Source organism: Mustela erminea, chromosome 11 (assembly GCF_009829155.1).
Source record: "Mustela erminea isolate mMusErm1 chromosome 11, mMusErm1.Pri, whole genome shotgun sequence".
In the NCBI taxonomy this organism is placed as follows: Eukaryota; Metazoa; Chordata; class Mammalia; order Carnivora; family Mustelidae; genus Mustela; species Mustela erminea.
In genome coordinates, this window is record NC_045624.1 from 58,447,937 (window position 1) to 58,470,668 (window position 22,732).

Below are 22,732 nucleotides of genomic sequence, written 5' to 3' on the forward strand. Positions count from 1 at the left end.
TTGGACTTCATAAAGTTAGGAAATCCAGCTGATACATGTCTCCACCCAAAAAGGAAGCAGAAACTTTATGCTAAACTGTAAAATTCATTGTTATTTCTAACCTCATAACTGCTGTCACTGTAGAAACGAAATATGTCCAGGAAGAATATACTGATTTTGAAACATTTATATTATACTTATTTGATTCAAAAATTCAGTGTAGAGAAGGAAGAAATAATTTTCCCTCTACCCATCTAGGTTTTTGGCTGAGATACCCACTGTAATAAAAGATTAGCAGAAGAAAAACAACCGAGTTTATTAGCTGTATACCTCCTGTACACATGGGAAATACCCAGGAAAACTGAGTAACTTCCTGAGGTGCCTGAGCTACCGCCTTAAATATCATCCCCAGCTAAAGACTAAAGATGTTGGGGGATGGGGACCCACTTAAGGGAGGCTATCAGGAAAAGCACAGTAAATAAGGGTGTGATTGTTATGCAGATTTCGGTTGTGACCTTCTCTATTAATAAAATTTCCTAGGGATGTGTAGAGTTATCCTTCTCTTCCTAGTGCAGAAAGAGAGATACCCTTACAAATGGAGATTTACGTTATAAATCTTAAGTATCTTTTACAAAAGAGTAACTTCTACTCAGTTTCCAGAGCTATTCCTATATCTGTTGTTTCTTAAAAATACTCAGCCTAAAATAATTCTTATGCCAAAAAGAAATATTTTAGGGTGGCAAATTCTGCTTTCCTTCAAAAGTTACACACCACCCAAACTCTATAATCCTGATGATAAACTTGTTAGGCATTTCATCATCTCACTAATAAAATATTCTAACCAACTATAGTTTTACTGCATAAAAAGACAAATGAAGGCTTAGAAATGGGAAACTATTGAAAATGTAGTTGGAGAATGTTAACAGATGGAAAGTAAAAAGGAAAAGAACTTCTTAATTTCATATGAAGCGAATCCAGGTATTCTGTGATTGATTACATTTGTCTGTGGATTAATTCACCAAATACTGAGTGCCCTTTGAGTTTCAAGCTTCATGCTGAATATTAAGGATACAGCCATGAGTAAAACACACTATTTGCCCCAAGGAAACTGCAATCTGGCAGAGGACAAGACGATCTGGGTTTCTGCCACCTGCTATCTTAAGTCCTTTTATCACTTAGAAAGGCTAAATGAAGACAAGTCAGTTCAGCCAGCTCTCCACTGAACAAGTTCTGGGTCGTGGCACCTGGCACCCATTCTGATTTTCTGATCAATCACTGCATCTGTTCCCATTCGTCCCCAAGCAGTACCACTCATTTTTTAATAGCATGCTTGCTTGGACACAGCAGAGACTTTAATCATTCAAGATTGCTTCCAACAATTATTTTTAATTTTATTTACCTATCTGTGTTCCATTTCTAGCTAAAAATAAACACATAAATTTGAAAAAGGGGGCGGTTTACTGGGAAGTTTTTGAGAAATGTTATTTTCTTTGAAAAAAAGAGAGGTACGTGAACAGGAACTCTCAATTGTTTTGCCTTTGCCTTGGATGTGGTTGTGTGTGGTAGTGATGCTTGGAGTTATAACAGTCTTACAGTTAGGAGGGAAAGCTGATAGCAGAGGTGCTGACCATGGCCCTGCACACTTGAGCTATTCAATTTCCCACCTGGGATGGGCTACCTCTGGATTTCTTACATGGGCTATATTGATAGTTTTCCTTATTTAATGTACTTTGGTTTTGCAAATGTTACTGGCAGTCAGAAACACCTGAATTGAAATAATAAGTTTAGAGGAAGCAGAAAAACTTTTGTTTCCTAGGAATAAAAATTGAATGGCTATACTTACAGTCCAAATAGAGGGTTTTGTAATATGTATTTAATTCATGCAGTTTTCTAAATCATAAAACTTCCTGGGAGGCATATTAAACTCTATAAAATCTAGATTCTAGAATTAAGTATTATTTATTAGATAAACAGCCCACTTCCATGCATTCTTGGATTTCAAAAGTTTATCTGACTTTGATAGCTAACTTCAGGTGACTCCTAGCTTGCTGGTTTTTGAGCCAGTGGTGTGGTTTACAGTCATACCTTGCAATTTGATCAACCACATCATAAAACACTCTATAGAGATATAGGCCAACACATTCAAGAGAGAATACAAGCCAAACGCCGCATTTTCCATCTCTGTGTGTAGTTGTCCTTGACTCTAAATATGTATTTGAGAGAAATGGAAGATTATTGAGCAAATTAGTGTCTGTCAGCATCAGCCTACTGGCTCTATCATATCTTTTTTGCATTATGTATTTCAAAACTCAGCTGATTGGAAGGGTCCAGAAAGAAGACACATTCTACTTTCATGGCACCTTTTGTCTTCTAGCCTACAGGCTTCCTTTGCCATGGTACAGTTGGCTCCATTTCACAAGATCAAGACAATGATATTCAAGTATATAGATATATTTGGAGATTCTGAACAACTGATGTCATGCAGTTTATTGCTAAATTATTGGGGCTTGGGGTTTTTTAAAAGGTCCCTTGATTCCCTAAACACAGAAGAAAACCCCACAGATAGATATGCTCAGTAAAAAGTACAAAGCAAACACAACTGTGTGTGTATGTGTGTGTATGTATGTAAAAATGATCTCATTTATTATAGTTTTACTGGATGGCCAAGTAGAAAGAATCATAATAAAGATACATGAAAATGGGGGGAGGGGTTTATGTTGCTTTTGCATAAGATTAAACATGAAGTGTGCTTCAAGGAAAAAAATCAAGTCACACTGGAAATGCCTTAAATGGCTACATGTGTAATGATTCAGCAAGGCCCAACGCGCTAATGACGAGCCATTGCCGCACGCCGCAATGCTGCAAAGCAAAGCCATTCTTTTACGTTGCCCTTATCCAAGTCCATTAAGAAATAATGGTTCTAAGATGAAAGTCTTGTTAGGGTTTCAATGAAAATGTTTGGCACACCATGATGAAAAGTCAACAATCTGCTTTTAACAAGAGACACTGGAAAAACGTTGGTTAACATACCACTGAAAATATTAATTCTCCTTAATGGCAGGATGCAACATAGCTTTTTATAGTTTTTGATCCATGTCATAAATTTGGCTATGACAAAGGGGATACTCCAGCTTTAACTCTCTGGCAAGAACATTAGTTATTTTCCAGCCCTAAAAGGTTTGGCCCTTAGTATTCTTTATAGTGCACCAAAGGGCCAGATTCTTCTTAGAGGGATAGGGTATGCATGTGTGCGTGTGTGTGCACACACAAGTATGCGAGCACACACCTACTTACACACACACGCACGTGTAGTCAATGCATGTGTGTTGGCAGTACGAGGAGTTTTCTTTGAGTTTTTGGAGAGAGAAAATACGGAAAAATGCTGCAAGTCTCAAGTCCTGGCCTCATTGCCAGAATTCCAAAATTTGCAAAGTCGAATCAGTGAGGAAGATAACAGCCTTATAGACCATAATTACCTGATCTCTGTATGCCTGAAGATGCTCTACATTTCAACTGAATGTGGTTAGAAAAAGTTTTTTTTTTTTCCTATGCCTTTTTTGTTTCCTCAGCAGAAATATAAATTTTCAGATTTGGAAGATGTAAGAATAGCAAGAGGAGAGGAGTTCTCTCATCCGCCCAGGGCAATGAATTTTGGCTTCAGAACTTACATTTCAAAACCGTGTTGTTCTTGCCTCAATCCTCTTAGTAAAATAGATATACATATGTGATAAATATAACTTCAGGGCCAGACCTTAATATTTTATCCTAATGCTTTCTTTCAGCTTTGCCAGTGAATGAATGTTCGTTCCTTTTTCTTCAGCAGTATTGAAAAGGGATTTTTTGAATTGGATAAGTATAGGAATATTTACTAATGGAACAATTCTTTGTTTTTATGTTTGAGGGACATCATTGTAATAATGTCCCAAGTTTTTTTTCCTGATGGCTTGGGCTTCTTCAACAATAACAAAAACCCATAAATTTAAAATATGCTCATAGATTTCTGTTTCCTCTGTTTTAAATTTAATAGTGAATCCAGTGTCTTAGAGCAATGAATGAAAAGAAAGATGAGGTGTGAATTTCCTATGTAGGAAAAATATAAAATAGCTTATCCCCAGAACATCTCAAATATTTCTTTTGATGAATAAGAACATGCATAGAGTGAATTTTACTTTAATATTGCTTCTTTATTCAAGTAGATCTTAAACTTCCATAAGTGTAAGAATCACTTAGTGGATATGGGGGTGGAGTCTTGTTAAAAATCTAAAGTTTTAGACTCAGAGATTCTAATTCATTAGGTCTGGGGTAACGTCCACGAATCTGCATTTTAAACAACTGTCTCTTTCTATCATTTGATACCAATGACAATGCTCATTTCCTCAACTCTGAGAAAATACTGCTTTATAACCTATGAAGAATTAAATTTTGGACCAAGGGTTTGTTCTCATTCATGCTCCTGTAGGTTTTGCTGTTAAGGGATTAACTGTACACTCCAAAGAAGTGTGCTCCTTCAAAAGACACAGAGGCTTCCCAGTGCAATTCCTGTGTTGACTTGGCAGGCACTTGGAGGGAATGTTATAAAGAGAATTTTAATATCAGAAGAATGATTAATTTAAAATAATTTCAAGGTTGCTTCCCAACCATCATTTTTCATCATGTCTCCAGTAAATGTTCAGGGTTAATTCTTTTTTTAAAAAATTGTGCATAAGAAAAGCGAAAAGGGGCAATGAAGTGCTAAGTTGTCTATTTCTTTTCTTTGTATTTCTTAAGTAAGATGTGATGGAGTGCTAATATCATATACTTTTTTTAAGTGGCTTGTGGTTGTGCAGGATTGAAATAATCTTACTTTTCAGTCAATCCATGATTTTTGTTGTTGTTGTTGTTGTTTGTATATATTTACTTTTGCAAAATATATATTTTGGAGTTTGGGGGATTTTTTTGATGCTTTATTTATTTATTTGAGAGAGGGTGGGGAGGAGCAATGGGAGAGGGAGAGAGAGAATCTCAAGCAGACTCCCTGCTGAGCACAGAGCCCCATGCAGGGCTCAGTCTCACAACTCTGAGATCATGACCTGAGCTGAAGCCAAAAGTCAGGTGCTTACCAACTGAGCCACCCAGGAGCCCCAAAATATGTATTTTTTAAGTTGCACATATCTTTAGTTTACATATCACATTCTTTTCTGTATTTTTCACTGAGAACTATGTCTTTAAAGTCAATTAATGTTGCAATCTAACCCACAACATCAAACTGCCTCACAGTTCTCCAGCTTGTATAACCTCCATTCTGCCGGGATGGAGTCCCAGATGGCCTCCAAATCCCCACCACTAAAAAAATGCCAAAATAGATATTCTCTTACGTACCCTTTGATGAGCCTGCACATACCACTTTCAAGGTGGGCACTGCCAATTTATATTTTAAAACAAACTTTAGCAAAGGAGAACAGGGGCTTCAAAATTTCTGTTTGGTGACCTTAGGGATACAGAAGAGGTCATTTAGGACACCCTTATGAAATGTATAGTTTATACATGGAATAGCAGTTAAAATTCATCTCTTCCAAGCCTTAGTGCTCTCTTGGGTGATGAGGTGATTTAAATAAAAAGAAAACAAAAGAAAAAGCAGAGAAAGGAAAACTATTCTCTCTTCATTGGTTTTAATGAAAGAGAAACCAATTCTGCCTTTCCTCAAGTGTACTTGGATTAAGTTGACAGAAAACATGGTATTTTTCACCTGTGATTATTAATCCAAATATGAACTCAGTCCAAATAAGTACACTGGTCTGAATCAAATTTACTTAATAGATGAATTCTTTCAAAAAATATTTTATAGCATTAACAATTTTTGAATTTTATATTTAACTAGTAGTCTTAAAGCATACTTAATAGATCAGTCTCTTGTATTCATATCTATTGGATGAACTTTCATATCCTTGCATTTAATGAAGTGTTACTATAATTTGATTTGTTTATCTGGTGATTCTCTCTTTATATTTGGAATTATCTTGCCAGCAAATACACAAAAGCTGCTATGCAAAGATCAGCAAATATCTTTAAAAACTTAACTGCAGTTTAAAGGAAACTTCAGAGCACATAGTAGAGACCCCTTGCACACCCCCTGAAAGTGTAGCCACGTGGCCATTTCTGTTCTTGATTTGATTTCTGCACACTTTTAACTGTTGAATGTCCAGAATGATGGCTTGAGTAGTATATTCCAATAAAATGAGATTTTGCATAATATATTTTAACCAAATAAGCAAGGGCATTTTTGTTCATTAGACATCAATGAGATGGGGGGGGGCACTTTTTAGTAGAATAAAGATCTAAAATCACATAAGAAGTCAATGTGGAAATGAAATTTAACATACACTGCCATTTAACATACCACTTTGAAGAAATATTAATAGGGTTGGTAGGAAAATAGGAAGTTATGCATTCCTTTGTTATTTTGTTGTTTCAGTAATGAGAAATGAGATAGGTTCAAATAGTAAACAGTTTTCGATCTGAAATTCTCCTGTAGCGGCGGCTATCACATTTATTTTAGCTGTAGGACTCTTTCCCTCTTTGGTGTCTTACTGGAGAGAAGTGATTGTAAGTGAGTAGGAGTAAAGGTAGGAGGACGAAGCTCCTGTCTGAAGCCATGCTCGTTCCTCCTCATCCCTGCTCAGTACCTCTGCAGAAGTAGTCAGGCTTCCTGAGAGCAAGTTTGGGAAGCATCGATTGTAAAAATCAAAGGCCAAAAAGGAGATGTAAATGCAACCATTTGTGCCTCTTTGCAAAATGAATTGCAATGCATTGGAGAGTACACAAAGTTGAAAGGTGTATCCGTTTGAATTTGGTGCAGACCAAAAAGTGTCCTGGATTAATCTTAACTGCAAGACACGTTTCTTTTTCGCTCGCCTGTCATCTCCACCACTGGATCGGGCACAGACTCGTGAAGGACAGCACAGACTTTGAGTGTAATTGTGCTCCATGCAGCTAACCACTAACAGAAGAAGGTTTTACAAGGTATTAAATATAGTACATACTTTCTCACTTAATCCTCATTATCCTCTAAGATAGGTGGCATTTGTCCCATTTTACTGATAAGGAAACTAAAATTTAAAGAGGGGGGAAATGCTTCATGGTAATATTTACAATCATGACACTTGTGAATATTCAGTGATACTGAGTGTTTCTCATTGTGTTTGCCCACTCATTCATGGGCCAAACACTAAATGTTTTTCAAATCTTAGGAACCTTCAAAAGTAGGTTTTAATGGTGGAATTTGTATAAAGAACATGTCAGGAATCACAAAGAAAAACAATATTTTATTGGCTTATTAAAAAAACACAATAGTTATTTTCAAAGGGAAATAACAGATAAACATTGTTTATATAAGGGTAATTCAGAATTACTTGGCTGCACTCATGTTTGTTGATAAAGCTGAAATGAACTTTCACTTAGATATACTTTGAAGCCTAGCTTCTGGCCTGTCTCCAAGGGTGGAGTGAAGGAGAAATCTGTCAGCAGTCCGCCCTGATTGTACTCAGAATCCTATGCTGAGTACAGTAGACATCACTTCTGTATCCTTGCACGCATCCAAGGAAAGGCAAGGTCTGTCCCTACTACTTGTAACATCTTTAAAATTTGTTTTCTGATAGGCAGGCAGGAGGGCCGAGAGCTGTGATTGCACTATTTAAACACCGTATCGTTAATGTCTGATACACAGATATTACCTTGCCACCCCTGTCCTTTGGTTAGGCCAGAGAGATTCTGCCACCCACATTATTCTCAGTGTCATCTCCAGAGACCGGTTGGTTTTTGACAGGACAGGTTTTAAACACACCAGATAGATGCATCGAACCTACACAGATGTTTGCCCAAAGTCCACCTTGTATCAGCCACGGTGTTCAAGTAGTGCACTCAGATTCAACAGAAATTCTAATGATCTATGTAGCCTTGAAACATGCATAGTGAATCTGTGAGAAAGGGAAGAGAAAGATACAGCATTTCTCAGACATATTTGATTTGAGAATCCTAGAAGCTGGTGGCCACTTACTTTGTTTTGCTTCAGATTTTAGCAGCACTTGGGGGATAGAGGAAAGCTAACCAACAAATAAGCTTAAGTGGAAAGGCATTAGTTAAGGTGATGTCAGTTCCATAATGGTTCTCGATCTCGGTTGCATGACTGAGTCATCTGGCAAGCTTTAAAAAATACTAATCCCCAGGCCTGCACCAGACCAATTAAATCAAAATCTCTGTGGATGACATAGGGACAATTTGTGTCTGTTCCCTTGGTACTGCCAGGGTTGAGAATTATTGAGCTCCGCAATCATTCCTATTAAAAAAGAAGTGAAGGCACATATGAGTCTTTTGAGTTTGCCTAGGACTTTATTTTCCTAGTTATAGACAGGCTGCTGGTCCTTAACTGAGCTCAAACGTCATGTGCAGGCCCAAGTGTATCTCAGGTTAACCCTTCCTAATTTTACTCGACAAAGTGGAGTTCAAAGTTTTAGAAGCTTGTCAGAAGTGCGGAAACTCAGACTTCATCTGAGAACTCATGAATTATAATGTGTCTTTTAATAAGACTTCCTGGGAGGTTTGTGTACATATTTGAGATTAGGAAACATTGATATAACTTCACTGATAGGGAAAAGTTAGGGTTTCACTGTTTTGTGATCTAATTTTGCATTGGAAAATGAAACAAACACTATGTTAAGAAGGGAACAGGGGAAATTTGCCCCTCAAATTTTTGCTGTGCCGGATGTCAACCAAGTGGTGAGCTTTCTCAAGCTAATTCAGAGATAGTCACTTTAGTCATGAATTCCTTTCATCCGACACCAACTTTCATTTACTAATGAAAGTGCTATCTTTTCACATATGCTTTCTTTCTTTGGCACTACATAGGATTTTTCATCGTATGTAAAAAAAAAAGTTGCAACAGAAGGCAGGACAGCCAAATATTGAGGAATGAGGGAATTTGGTGACAGGCCACTAGTGACGGGCAAACTTGGGCTGAAGGAGATTGACTTTCCAATACTGAGTCTCATAGTTCAGGCCCCCAGAGCCACACTGAACCTTCAGCTAAATGTATTTAACTTGTATGTGAGATTAATCTGCTTCTCTTCAGTGCTGATTTAATTTCTCTCCTTGTGTTTCTCTTCAGTCTCACCTGACCTTTCTTTGGAACTGGGAACGGGTTGGAGAAAAGCAGGCAGATAAACTTGTCTTAGAAAGTCTAGGGATGCTTCCTGTTCTTAGGAAGGACATCCCTGATAAGACCTTTGCAACACAAGCTTCAGGTGCATAGAGAGGTAAGAACCCTTGAGAGTGCCTACTGTTTCTTTGCACACTTTGAGTAGCTTTCCACTAAAAGGAGTTTCCAGGGTGCCTGAGTGGCTCAGTATTCTGCTCAGGTCATGATCCCAGCGTCCTGGGATTGTGTCCCATATCCTGTTCCCTGCTCAGGGTGAATCTGCTTCTCCCTCTACCCTTTCCCCACCACCCCCCCTCTCTAAAATAATAGATAAAATCTTTTAAAAAATAAAATTAAAAGGGAGTTACCTTCTCAGCCCAAACCTCTCCCTTTCCTAAGAATGCCCCAGAATAGCTAACACTTATTTGCTTATTCACATTTATGAGGAACTAAGTACTGTGTATTTATTAATTCCTCAAATTTTCCTAGGGAAACCAGGAGTACACTAAAGCACAGTATTTTTTTAAGTAATTCTTATGCCCAACATGGGGCTTAGGCTCACAACCCAAGATCAAGGGAGGCATGCTCTACTGACTGAGCCAGCGAGGTACTCCAAGTGCAGTATTTTTAAATAAATTTTTACTTTTTAGAACCAAAATTGCAAAGATGGTACAGAGAGTTCCTATAAATTCCCCACCCAGAAGTATTGTTAACATTATAATTAATATCTTACATTAATATGGTTACAATTAAGGAACCAATATCAATACATTATTCTTAACTAAAGCCCACACTTTATTCAGATCTTCTTAGTTCTTACTAAATGTCCTTTCACTGTTCTGAACGCAAGATTTTTTTTTAAGGAAACTTCTAAGGTTACACAATAGTAGTCAACAGCTTGTCTTTAAATCCGGACTAAATCCAGAGGCCCAAACTTTTAAGCACTACATTGCAATGCCTCATGAGAGATATGCCCTTTAAATCAGACATCTTGAGAAGAAACTACACCAGTTACACAGAGGGGGAAAAGGCATATTGTCTAAAGTTGTGGGAAAGCCAGTACAATCTGAGGAAGATCTTGGTGCTACGGAAAGCTCACATGTAACATTTGTGGCCAAACAAACCAAGTCCCTCTCCATCAATTTTAAGTAGTTAGGCTTCTGTTTCCTTTCTGGAAAATAGGCATGATGTCAATATTCAAGGGCTATTGGATTTTTGGAAAGGGGAAGAGACTATTATTCATTGAATGTCTTCTATCTGCCTAAGGCTAACCTACTTAAGCAATAAATTTTATTTCATTTCTTTCCTCTCTTTTCATACCCATATGTGTCTGTGCTCACTATTTGTAAAGAAAAATGTCATTACTGAAAGGTGTTAAAATGTAGGAATGACCTCACAAGTGAAAATTGTGATATTTCTCTTTGCATTGAGGAAGTTGATTGGCTATCACCCTGCATCGTTTTCTTTTCACAAGACTTGATCCAAGGATTTAAGACCACTGCACTTCTATTTTTATAATGTGTTATCTCCTTACCTCAGTTGCAGGATATTTAAATACCTGATATGTAAACCTCAAAAGAATGATTATCTGCCCAAGGATTAAGTCTATATTTGGAGGCTTCTTTCCATGAGTTGGTCTGGTTTTCCAAAAGAAAGTTGGATTCCAGTGTTTTCCTACCACTTCCTGGTGCATGTAGCAGCAATAGGAATGGGGAGTTCATCTTTCATACACACAACATGGCTTTGGCAGCAGAGGAAAAATGTCTGTCTAGCCAGAAAAAAAACATTCACACACTCCTACATGTTCATGCCACCCACATCCAAAAGTCTGATCCTGGGAGCTGCCTTTAGAATTGTCATCATGTTCTGATAAGGAATCTGAGGCTAAGAAATATACATATTCAGCAGTGTCTTAAGCCTACTCAGCTGTTCTTCCACTGCTGTCCTGTCACTTCCTTCTTTCCTTCCATGTTATTGCTTCTATGTCTCTCAGTGTGTCTGTGCTATAACTGTTTTAAGATGATCATTTAATTACTTTAACTAAAATGTGCAGAATGTGTTAAAGCCACACAAGGCTTTGAAAATTAGATGTTTTAAACTTTGTTGGAGTGAATTTCCCTCATTAACTATAAAAAGGTATGCTCTCATTTAAATTTGTATGTAAGGGACGCCTGGGTGGCTCAGTGGGTTAAAGCCTCTGCCTGCAGCTCAGGTCGTGGTCCCAGGGTCCTGGGATGGAGTCCCACATCTGGCTCTCTGCTCAGCAGGGAGCCTGCTTTCTTCTGTCTCTCTGCCTGCCTCTCTGCCTACTTGTGATCTGTCAAGTAAATAAATAGAATCTTTAAAAAAAATTGTATGTAATAATTTTTTAAAATTTTTTCTAAAAAATATAAAAACAAATAGAAGCCTGATTTTAAAATATCGATTCTTACCACACATAGGAAAACATATCTGTGTCATACATCAGTAGATTTAGAAGATCAGATTATATGAATATAGGGCTCAAAGGGGACTGTGAAATGTAGTAAATTTTATCCCCAAATACCTTACGCATTCCAAATAATATTGTTGAAAATCTCCAGAAAAGAGATTTTATGACTTTCTGTAATAATATTATATTATCTTAAATCTGTCCTATCTCATGTTCATATCTTATGGAAAATAGAGGATTATCATTTTCCATTAATATCTCAAGAAGCTTACATTAGCTCCTCAAAGAGGGCAAGTATCTCATGTGAGATCTGACTAGCACTGTGAGTAAAGATGAACAAGAACAGAGATCAATAATCCTTGTCCATCCACGTGGCAGTATAGCCTAGTAGTCAAGAGTGTGTGCTCTGGATGTTACATGAATTGTCTCATGCTGACTTGTTTTCTGTTTGTTTTTTAACTAAATGATCTTGAAAAATTCCTTATCTGTCTGTTTCCTCATCTTTAATTGAGGTGATAATACTACTCAACCTCATCAGATGAGTGAGAATTAGAGAGATGAATTAATATATTTTAAGGAGATGGAAACCTAATAAATAACATTTTTATTATTTTCTGTAATAAGTATAATGTAATAGACACTGCACTTCTAGAGACATTTTAAATATTATTTTCCATTCAATTCCTGATATTAGGGATGTAATGGGCCATTATTATTTCCATTTGTGGATGAAGAAATGTAGTAAAGTGGAATTAGAAACCTGCCCAGAAGGACTTCATTAGACAGTGGCAGAGCAAAAGTTGAATCCAGAATTAACTTACTTCAAAGCCCACTTGATTGTTTTGCCTTCCTGAGGAGACAATTATCTCTCCCTAAAAATGATATCATTGAAGGTTGTTCTAAATATCCTGTCAATGTGTTCTAATTTTCTTTTACAACATTTTTAACTTTATTATGAAAACTATTGATTAAAATCTCTTTAACTCACTTGAACTTTTCAATGAGAGTTTTAGGCTTTTTCCCAAAAATGTGCGAAGTACCTTAAATTGAAAACAAGTTACTAGGTTTTTTGTTTTGTTTTTTCTCTTTCTTCATATATTTATACAGCAACTATTAAGTACTGTAATATAAATGATGTTGGAGGTAAAATGAAGATCAAAACTATTAATGCTAAGTGCCACTTATCTAGGTAATATCTAAGTGGAAGGGGGGACAACTCCTCATTGAATGTATGATAAAATATTCAACACCATGTAATTACTAACCCGAGTCACAGGGGAAAAAAAAAGTTACATAAACTTTGAAAGCTTTAGATATCTCAATTAAAAAAAAAAGTAATTCTTGAACTAGGAATAAAATAGTGGAGAGAATTTACCTACAACATACAAGGCATTCCAGACCAATGATATAGTGTGAGGGAAAGTGTGCAGGTAGAATTGAGTATGGCTTATTTGGAAAAAATGAGGAAATAATCTCATTGGAGCAAAAACTGAGTTGAAGAGATATACGAGCTGAGACTGGAAAAACTATTTAAAAAGCATACTATGACCAACTTTGGATGAGAAATTGCCATGTTTCCATTTTATCCCATAGGCATTCTGGGTCCACTGACAGCTTTTGAGTCAGGAGAGTTGTGTGATGAAATCAATATTTAGAGAGATTTTAAAATGATTTTGGATTTAATACTAAATTATTTTCACTCCTTTCCTCCCATCTAAATGTGGTGGAGGCGGGGAAAATAGGAACAGGATTATGCAAATGCCACCAGTCTCAGTGGAGTAAGAGCATGTCAACAACCAGTCTGAAATTTCTGTACATTATAATGTACAGAAAGAGATATTGGAGACCACTATATATCCCTGGTGACAGGTGTTGGAAGACTAATGCATTGTGCATGGATGGATTGAAATACCCTGAAGGAATAGCAAGGCCTTTAGAGGAAAATGTCAAAAACAGTCACACAAATGTCACCAAAATGCTACTTTCTCTATGGATGAGATTATTAGAATACAACAACCAGCTCACAGATGGGGCATTGAAAGGAAGCATAAATACAGAGAAACACCTTTGTCCATGCTAAAATATGGAGAATAGCAAGGCCCTTCTAACAGAAACCAAAGAATTCCTTCTAAATTATTGAAACTATTTTGAGTGGATTTCAAACATCATAGAAACTGGGATGCCTGGATGACTCAGTTGGTAAAGCATTCAACTCTTGATCTCAGCTCAGGTCTTGATCTCAGGATTGTGTGTTCAAGCCCAGCATGGAGCCTACTTGAGAGAGAGAGAGAGTAAGAGAGAGAGATGAGAGATAAAGAGGTAGATACTTTAAAAAGTCACAGAAGCTACCACTTCACTTCCCATTCTGCCTCCTCCCACAATAATATTTTGCATACAAAGAAAAGTTATATGAAACTCAGTAGTATCTTATCAATATTCTCTATTTTAGAAAAGTGAGATCTTCTTAGGCAAATTTGAGGAAGGTAAAACTATGAAACTAGAGCTCACAGACATGAAGATAAAAATCCAATGTCAGAGAAAGTTGTGTGGAAATAAAAAACACAGTCGCTGACTTAACACTGTAATCACAATGGCAGAAAACATCTGACATTTTAGAAAACAGAATATATGAAACAGAAGTCAAGATCCAGTCTCCCACAACATGAAGTATAGGGAAAAAATGTGGGAAATTAAGTAGATGAATGACAGATTAAAGGATTTGCATATATAAAACAGAAATTAAGAAAAGATAACAGAATTGATCAATCAGAAGCAAATGTTAAAGAAACAATCAAAGAAAGGTTTTTTGCGTTGTAGAAAAACAATACTAAGAGTACAAGAGATTGTCAAGTTTTAGGGAAAACAGAATAAATAAAGATATCATCTATACCTAACCTCATGAGTTTTAAATTATAAGACCAACTTTTAAAAATACCACAAGTATCAGACACAGAAATAGTTTAACTGCCAGAAAACAATGGAGTCATGTTTTCAAATGCTTGGCAAAATTCTATGGTCAGCCAAATTCACTGTGAAAGCAAGCTGGCGGACATTATCAGACATGCAAAGCTTAGGAAGGATGCTACCCACATACTTTTCTGGGAATGATGACTCAAATACATGCTGCAATAGATTGGAGAATGATCCAAAAGAGTGTGGAAAAAAGAGTGTGAAAAGAATGAAAGAAAATTGTGGTGTACCAAAAGCCCAGGAAACATAATTGTTTTTGGAGATTATACAATACTATTTATGTCCAAAAGATTCTTACATTATTTTATGTATAATAGAAATACAATAACAATATTAATATGCATACCTTGACAAAAACTTGGAAAAAATAAGAGGGAGATAAGAAAGAAAATAAAACTGAGCAAAAGTTGTCATTTTACAGAAGATATTACATAGTTTATTTTTATTATTGACACAGTGTTAAAAAAATTGATTAAAATATTTTTAGATTAAAAAGGAGAGGTGCCACAGCTATAAGCAGTCTTACTTGAATCAGGATGATGCATATGTGGGGCTTCATTGAACTCTTTTAATTTTGACTCTGTTTTTGAAATTGTCATGCTAACCTAACACAAAAATGATTGCCAAAAACTCATCCAAATGGTTCTTTCCTGACAGAATGCAACAATAGAGAAAAATTCTAGTGTTTTTACTCTAATTAGGAAACAGTTGCAAAGTAAATATTTTTACAGTGATTAAAATGTATTTTAATAACTAAAACATAACCACAACTTCCATAAGAAGTAGATCTAAAGTATCCATATTATAGAACCACAAAAGACCTTGAATAATCAAAACAATCTCAAGAAAGAAGAACAAAGCAGGAAGCATCGCAACTTTCTGATTTCAAACTATATTACAAAACTATAGTAACAAAAACAGTATGTAAAAATAGACACCTAGAGCAATGGAAGAGAACAGTGAGCCCAGAAATAAACCCATTCATGTATGTTCAGTTATTTTTGGCAACAGAATCAAGAATATACAATGAAGAAATGATAACCTCTTCCTTAAATGGGAATGGGAAAGTTGGACATCCACATGCAAAAAAAGAAGGAAACTGGACCCCTATCCTACAACACACACATAAATCAAGTCAAAATAGATTAAAGACTTGAAATTAAGTCCTGAAACCATAACACTTCTAGAAGAAAACATAAGGAGTTAGCTCCTTGACATTGGTCTTGGCAAGATTTTTGTTTTGTTTTGTTTTTTGTTTTTTTTGGTCACCAAAAGCACAATCAACAAAGCCAAAAACAAACAAGTAGGACTACAATAAACCAAAAAGCTTCTGCACAGCAAAGAGAACCATCAGCAAAATGAAAAGGCAGCTTATGAAATGGGAGGAAATATTTGTGAGTCACATATCTGATAAGGGGTTAATATCCAAAAAATACAAATAATTCACACAATTCAGTACCCCAAAACCCCAAGTAACCCAATTAAAAATTGTGCAAAGGATAAGGAGGGTACATGTAATAATGAGCACTAGGTGTTGTATGTAAGTGATGAATCACTAAATTTTACTCCTAAAACTAATAATACACTATATGTTAACTAACTGGAATTTAAGTAAAAACTTGAAAAAATTGGGCAAAAGACCCGAATAGATATTTTTCCAAGGAAGACATACAAATGGACAATAGGTATATGTAAAAATGTACAACATCACTAATCGCCAGGGAAATACAAATCAAAACCACCATGAGATATTACCTCATATTCGTTAAGGTAGCTATTTTCAAAAAGACAAGAGATAACAAAGGCTGGCAAGGATGTGGAGAAAAAGAAACCCCTGTGTGCTTTTGTTGAGAATGTGAACTGGTGCAGCCAGTATGGAAAACAGTATAGAGGTTCCTCAAGAAATTAAAAATAAAACTACCATATGATCCAGCAATCCCATTTCTGGATATATATCTAAAGGCTGCAAAACCATTATCTCAGAAAGATATCTGTAGTACCATGTTCATTGCAACATTGTTCACAATAGCCCATTTATGGAATTGATCTAAGCGATATTAGTTGATGAAAATCAATCAAGAAAACGAGATGGGTATATACAATGAAATATTATTCAGCCTTAAAAAAAAGAAGGAAATTCTGTTATTTGAGACAACATAGATGAACCCCAGAGGGCATTATGCTGTGAAATAAGCCAGACAGAGAAAAACAAATACTGCATGATATCATTTGTGTGTAAAATCTGAAAAAAAAAAAAAAAAAGTCTGATATTGAAGTAGAGTAGAATAGTGGGTGCCAATGGCTGGGGATGGAAGAAATAGGAGCAGCCTCCTGAAAGGATACAAGTTTCAGTTAGAAAAGGAATAAGGTCTAAGGATGTAATGTAGAGCATGGCAACTACAGTTGATTCCACTGTGTTGAATAATTGAAATCTACTGTGAGTAGAATGTAAATATCCTCACAGAAAAGGAAGGAGGAAAGAAAAGAAGGAAGGAAGGAAAGTAGGAAGGAAGGAAAAAAAGGGAAAAGAAAAGAAGGTAAATGGGTGATGGATTTGTTAGTTAACTCAGTGGGAAGAATCCTTTCACAATGTATAACAATGTATACATAGATCAAGTCATCAGATGGTACACTTTAAATACCTTATAGTTCTGTTTGTCAGTTAAACCTCAGTACATCTGAGAAAAATAAAGTACCCATAATACTAAAGAAACGTGCAAAGAAAACATGGTCTAAATAGCAAAAGACAAGAAGTGGAAGCTTAACAAAAAAAAAAAAAAAAAGATTAAAAACAGAGAACAAAGAGTATATGAGTTATTTTAAAAAACTAGATACTAGTTTTAAAAATATTGAAATTTGACAAAAAATAAAAATCTGGCATCTGCTATTTTAAAAAGGTAGTCATAAAAGATTCATAGACAAAGTTTAAAAATAAAATGATGGGCAATTAAAATGCAACCCAAAGCAAGAACAAGTAGGCATTATTAACATCACTGAACTATAGTACAAACAATTAAAACAATGACAAAGGACCTTAACATGCAAATAATAAAATAGATAATAAATGTATATAGGATATTTTCAAAAGATATATATCAAAAGATATCTGAATGCCCATTTCATATATGAAATAATGTTCACTACTATAGTTCTTGGAATGTAAATTTGCACAACTATTTTAGGGAATAACTTCGGGGGGAAAAATCCCCAAATTTTAATAACATAGATCGTCTTTAGGTAAGAATTCCCTTATAAATAATTTGTTCTAAGCAAATAATCATGGATGGATACAAATATTTGGGTGAACAGGTGAAAAGATTTTCATTCAAGCTTATTATTTATAATAATAATAAATTGGAAACATTTATATGTTCAACAAGAGACTCCTTAAACCAAGTATAATATGTCCTCAGGATGAAATATGATGAAATATTATTCAACCTTTAAAAATTATAATTTAGAGGAATATTTACTGGCAAGAGAACATGTCTCCAACATAATAAGTTTATAAAACAGACATAGGGAAACAAGATGGAGAGTTTATACATAAAACAATGTGGTGATGATAATATTTCAGAATTTCATCTCTCTTTTCCTAACATACTACAGTACTTATTTCCAGCACCCACCATGCACCTTTCAGGGAACCTCAAGTCCCAGCTATGCAGAGTATCAGATGACACAGTACTGCCTATGGGGTATAGGAAGTAGCCTAAGTCTGAGTTCAAGGTTGAAAAGTTAACACTCCCTTGTGCCCCTGGGAGTTGTAGTACTTGCATAGCCCATTTCCACTCTCCCTTTTTTCACCAAATATAGGTGGGAAGAAAGGAAGTAAAATAATTTGAATTAAAACTATAATCATAGGGCACCTGGGTGGCTCAGTCATTAAGCATATGCCTTCTGCTCAGGTCATGATCCCAGAGTCCTGGGAATCAGCCCTGTATAGGGCTCCCTGCTCAGTGGGAAGCCTTCCCCTGCTTCTCCCACTCCCCCCTGCTTGTGTTTCCTCTCTCGCTGTGCTCTCTCTGTCAAATAATAAAATCTTAAAAAAAAAAACAAAAAAGTATAAAGAAATCCTTGAATTTAAATGAGAGTATCAAGAATATATATATGTTTTCTTTATCAAGCAAATAATTTACTTGTATTCAGAAAATAAATTTTAAGTTTATAAAGTTGCATTTCTTAGACACTCATATTTTTCATGGAGAAATTTCTACTTGCTACATCAAAACATACTGACTGGCAGTTATTCTGAAAAATAACCATATATTCAAAAATTTGGTGACAAGAGTGACACTGTTTTACTCTTGGACATCTCTTTGATGTCTTAATTGAAGACAGTTGAATCCTTAAATTTTTCTTCCTGTAATCTGTAGCATTATTTTGTGTTGAAATGTATAAAGAAAATCTGTTTTCCCACAGGAAAGGGGAGGACAATTTTCAGATAATTATAAATATTCCTTGATCCTACCCCAAAACCTGACAAGAAGAAGTTAAAAGTTCGTTGAAATGTAGAATCTGAAATCACATAAATCAATTTTCTTTATCCTGTTAGACTAAAATCCACTAGTTATTCTTAAATTTTAAATGGCTATTTTACTCATATGTAATTTTGTAACTTCATATATTTGTCATTTGGAAAACAGATCACTGATTTATGCAGCTCTTCTAAACTTTGACATATTTCATTATACATTATCAAAAAGTCACAAACATTAATGTCCTTACCAATTTCATCAGAAAAAATGTTTAAAGTATCAGGAAACTAATGGTAGATAAAAATTATTCCAAATTGTCATTTTCTTTTGACAGCTCTAATTTTATCACAATTACTGTCAGTCGTTTTTCTCAAAGTGCCAAGGTTCATTTTATTCCTCTTTGAGAAAATTTCTGCCCATGTCCAAGTCTGAAGAATCATAATTTGTTAGTCAATTTTTATTTCAAGTAAAGGTAATGTTCCATGGTGGTATTTGAGGTCATTCTGGAAGGAATAATAGGATTACAATCAGCCTTAAAGAATGAGAAGAGCATTCTAAGTACCAGGCTAAAAAAAAGACACAAATGCACTGAAGTGTGTGGCCTGCTAGGGACCCTGTAATTGTACTATTTTATCCAGAGTATAAAACAGATAGGAGCAAAGCTGGTAGGAGCTGAAGGCAGAGGAGATTTTGTGAGTTATTGTAGAATCTTGAATATGTTAAAAATTTGATCTAATTAATTTAGTTATGGATCACAGTTACTCTATTAAAATCTGGATTATAGGTTGTTAAAGACTGTAAAATGTTTTTTACATACTCAGCAGTATATTTCACTAGATCTATATTTAGGATTACAACATATTTTCTTGAAAAAGTTTGCACAGAAACGTAAAACAAGGCATTGTAACATTACATCTGATCTACAAGCCTAAAAGTCTTTTTGATAATTAGAAACATTTTTGCATTTTTTGGCAAAGTTTTTAGATTCTCTAGAGATAAGTAAATCAGCAAACATTTCACCCAAAGTCTGAAAAGGAAATTCTTGGAAATAGCTATTAGACTCAACTTCTTTTAGTTACTTAAATGGAGCACTTGAGTTTGGGCCTTTTCTGCCTGTAACTTATTCTGGAAATCAGTGCCTACGTTTTCACTTAGAATCTAAGGAGCTTATTCAGTGGTTATTCAACAGTAATGTTTAGCCTTGCCATTGTCTTAACAAGATGAGTTGAAGATAAAGAAAATAGCGAAGTGTACCAAAAATTCTTTGCTGTTTAAAGTATTTCTAAGTCAATTTAAACTTCACCAATAGCTAAATGTTTTCTTTTTGTGATTGTTGGATCAGATAGGAGTTTTATCCAAACTATTTATCCTAATCAGCAGTTGGAGGAGAAGAATGTTAAATAAACGATCTTATTTTGATTCTTTCTCTGGATGTTTACCAGGCTGTTGACAAAACCCAGAGAATGCTTAATGACTTGGTGGGGAAACTTGAAACAGAAGTGGGAACTGCTCTCAAGGAGACTCATTTGCTATTTTTTTTTTTTTCCAGTGGAACAAAAGGAAAATGATGACAGGCCACCTCTTGGTACCCAGTTTGAATTAGAAAATTCATCATGCTCCTTGTCGAGAGTTCACTTCTCTCACATTGAATTGAATAAACATTCTCAATGAAAGCCAGAAAGACACAGATAAAATTCAGATGTCTTTAAAAAGAAACTTTACACAGAGGATCGAAGGGGATAGGCTCTCCAAAGTCTCACACATAGACTTATGCAAGGTTGCTTGTGTTGTGCCAAGAAATAAGGCGTGTGACCTCAGCGCCGCACGATGACTGAAACCCTATGGTCACAAACTTAAGAGAGTTATCTCTTAAGAATGTGGTGATAAATAAGCTGTTATAATTTTAACCAAGGATACAGTTTGTGTGCACATCCATTAAAGGAATTACTAGAGCCATTCAATTTTAAATCCTTATTAATCTTTTTATATCTTGGGTAATACCAATTCCCTAAAGTATGCTATTTAAAGCTAAGGGAAAATGCATCCTCAAGGACCTATTGCCAGCAAAGAAGCTGTTTTCAACATCTGGGAATAAAAATCACCACCAAATATAGATCATTGGGTCAACTTGCTTTGGGAAATGGTGAAATTCAAAAACGTGAGTTACAACATTTGCATGAACTTGCTAGCTTCACGGTAACTAATTTAGAGTCTATTCCCAGATCTGTATGCTGACTGAGATAGTACAGATGTGGTGGGAGCGTCGTTTTCCTAACTGCCTGCAGAAGTCTGGTCATGTATCAGTGGACCTATCTTTTGCCTCAGTGTCTTGATTTATCTCATTATTCTTCGACTGATATCAAAATGCAGCCAAAGTAACTTATTTATTATTTTCTGTCCACATAACTTCACCAATTACTACATAGAACTTGAAATTTGTATTAAGTTACTGTTCCCTCTTTAGAACAATTAAAACCAAGATAAAATTTCTCAGGACCAAAAAAAAAAAAGAAAAAAAAATTTCTCAGGACCTAGGATGTGGTATCATCATTTTGTTACAGGTGCTACTCTAACGTTCTTAGTCAATTATTTGATAATGACACTTTAATCTCTTATTTTTTTCTGCTCTCATTTGATCGTTTTTGAATTGGATTTTGCTCTCAGTATTACTAAATATTTCCTTTTACTTCCCATCTAAGCTTCTCTAAAGAATGGTCAAGTATCCTCACTTAGCCATTCACTCCTAACTTACTGTAGAATTTCCTGAACCCAGCAACTCAACCCACATCATCCCATTTACAGTACTGACTTCCTCATTGCCCATTCCAGTGCTAATCTGCTCACTGGGCACACTGTAATACTCACTCCGTCTTCAAATGGCTTTTCTTGGAATGATTCTTGGATATCTTTGTTCCTCATTCCCTCTTTCTTATCTGTCTCCTTTGGACACCTGCTTTCTTCCACCAAACCCAAAACTTTGAGATTCCCCAGGACTTTATTATCTCTTCACTAATTTCTCCACTCTATCCTCTCTCTGGTTGATAATTTTCTTTCTTATCACACCACGCACACACACACACACACACACACACACACACACGCATACACCAGCCAGAATTCCTCTCGTAAGCAACAGCAGCCGTCTTTCTTATCCAGCTGCATCCTGCACATGTCCATTTGGCTTTCACATAAATAACTCAAGCTCAACATGTGCAAAGTTGAACTTTCCCACTGACATTTCTCTTCTCAGTGTTCACTTATGCTAAAAGTTGCACCACCAGTTTTAGAAACTGGAGAGTTTCTCTTACTTGCCCATTCCCTCCCCATTATCTTGCTTCTAATCAGCCTTATAGTCTTGACGGTTTTATATCTGAAGTATTTATTCTTTTCATTTCTCCCCCATCCCAACCACAACTTTTCTAGATTGACTTAAATCATCTTTTTCTTAGATGATTATAACCTCCAATATGGTTTTTGCCTCCTGTATTGTTTTTTTTTTTCCATTTACCTCCAAGTTATAGCCAGCACAATCTGAAACAAAAAAAAATTAGATCCTATTCTACCATGTTTAATAGCCATTAATGTCTCTGTAGAGCTTATGCTGAAACAAGGTACAAGCAGCTACATATTTAACATATTTAAGTACTTATAGTTAGGAACCTGGTTTAATTTCTATATGGGGAAAGACCAAATGTGATTTTAAAG

The 22,732-nt window shown here is 35.6% G+C and overlaps 1 long non-coding RNA gene across 1 annotated transcript in view; it reads left to right on the top strand.

Moving 5' to 3' along the window:
• Nucleotides 1–22,732, top strand: part of LOC116569088 — a 111,132-nt gene that overhangs the window by 13,877 nt on the left and 74,523 nt on the right. The window contains exon 5 of the long non-coding RNA XR_004276848.1: nt 9,119–9,266. This is a non-coding gene — a long non-coding RNA (uncharacterized LOC116569088). The remainder of the gene's footprint in view (nt 1–9,118; nt 9,267–22,732) is intronic.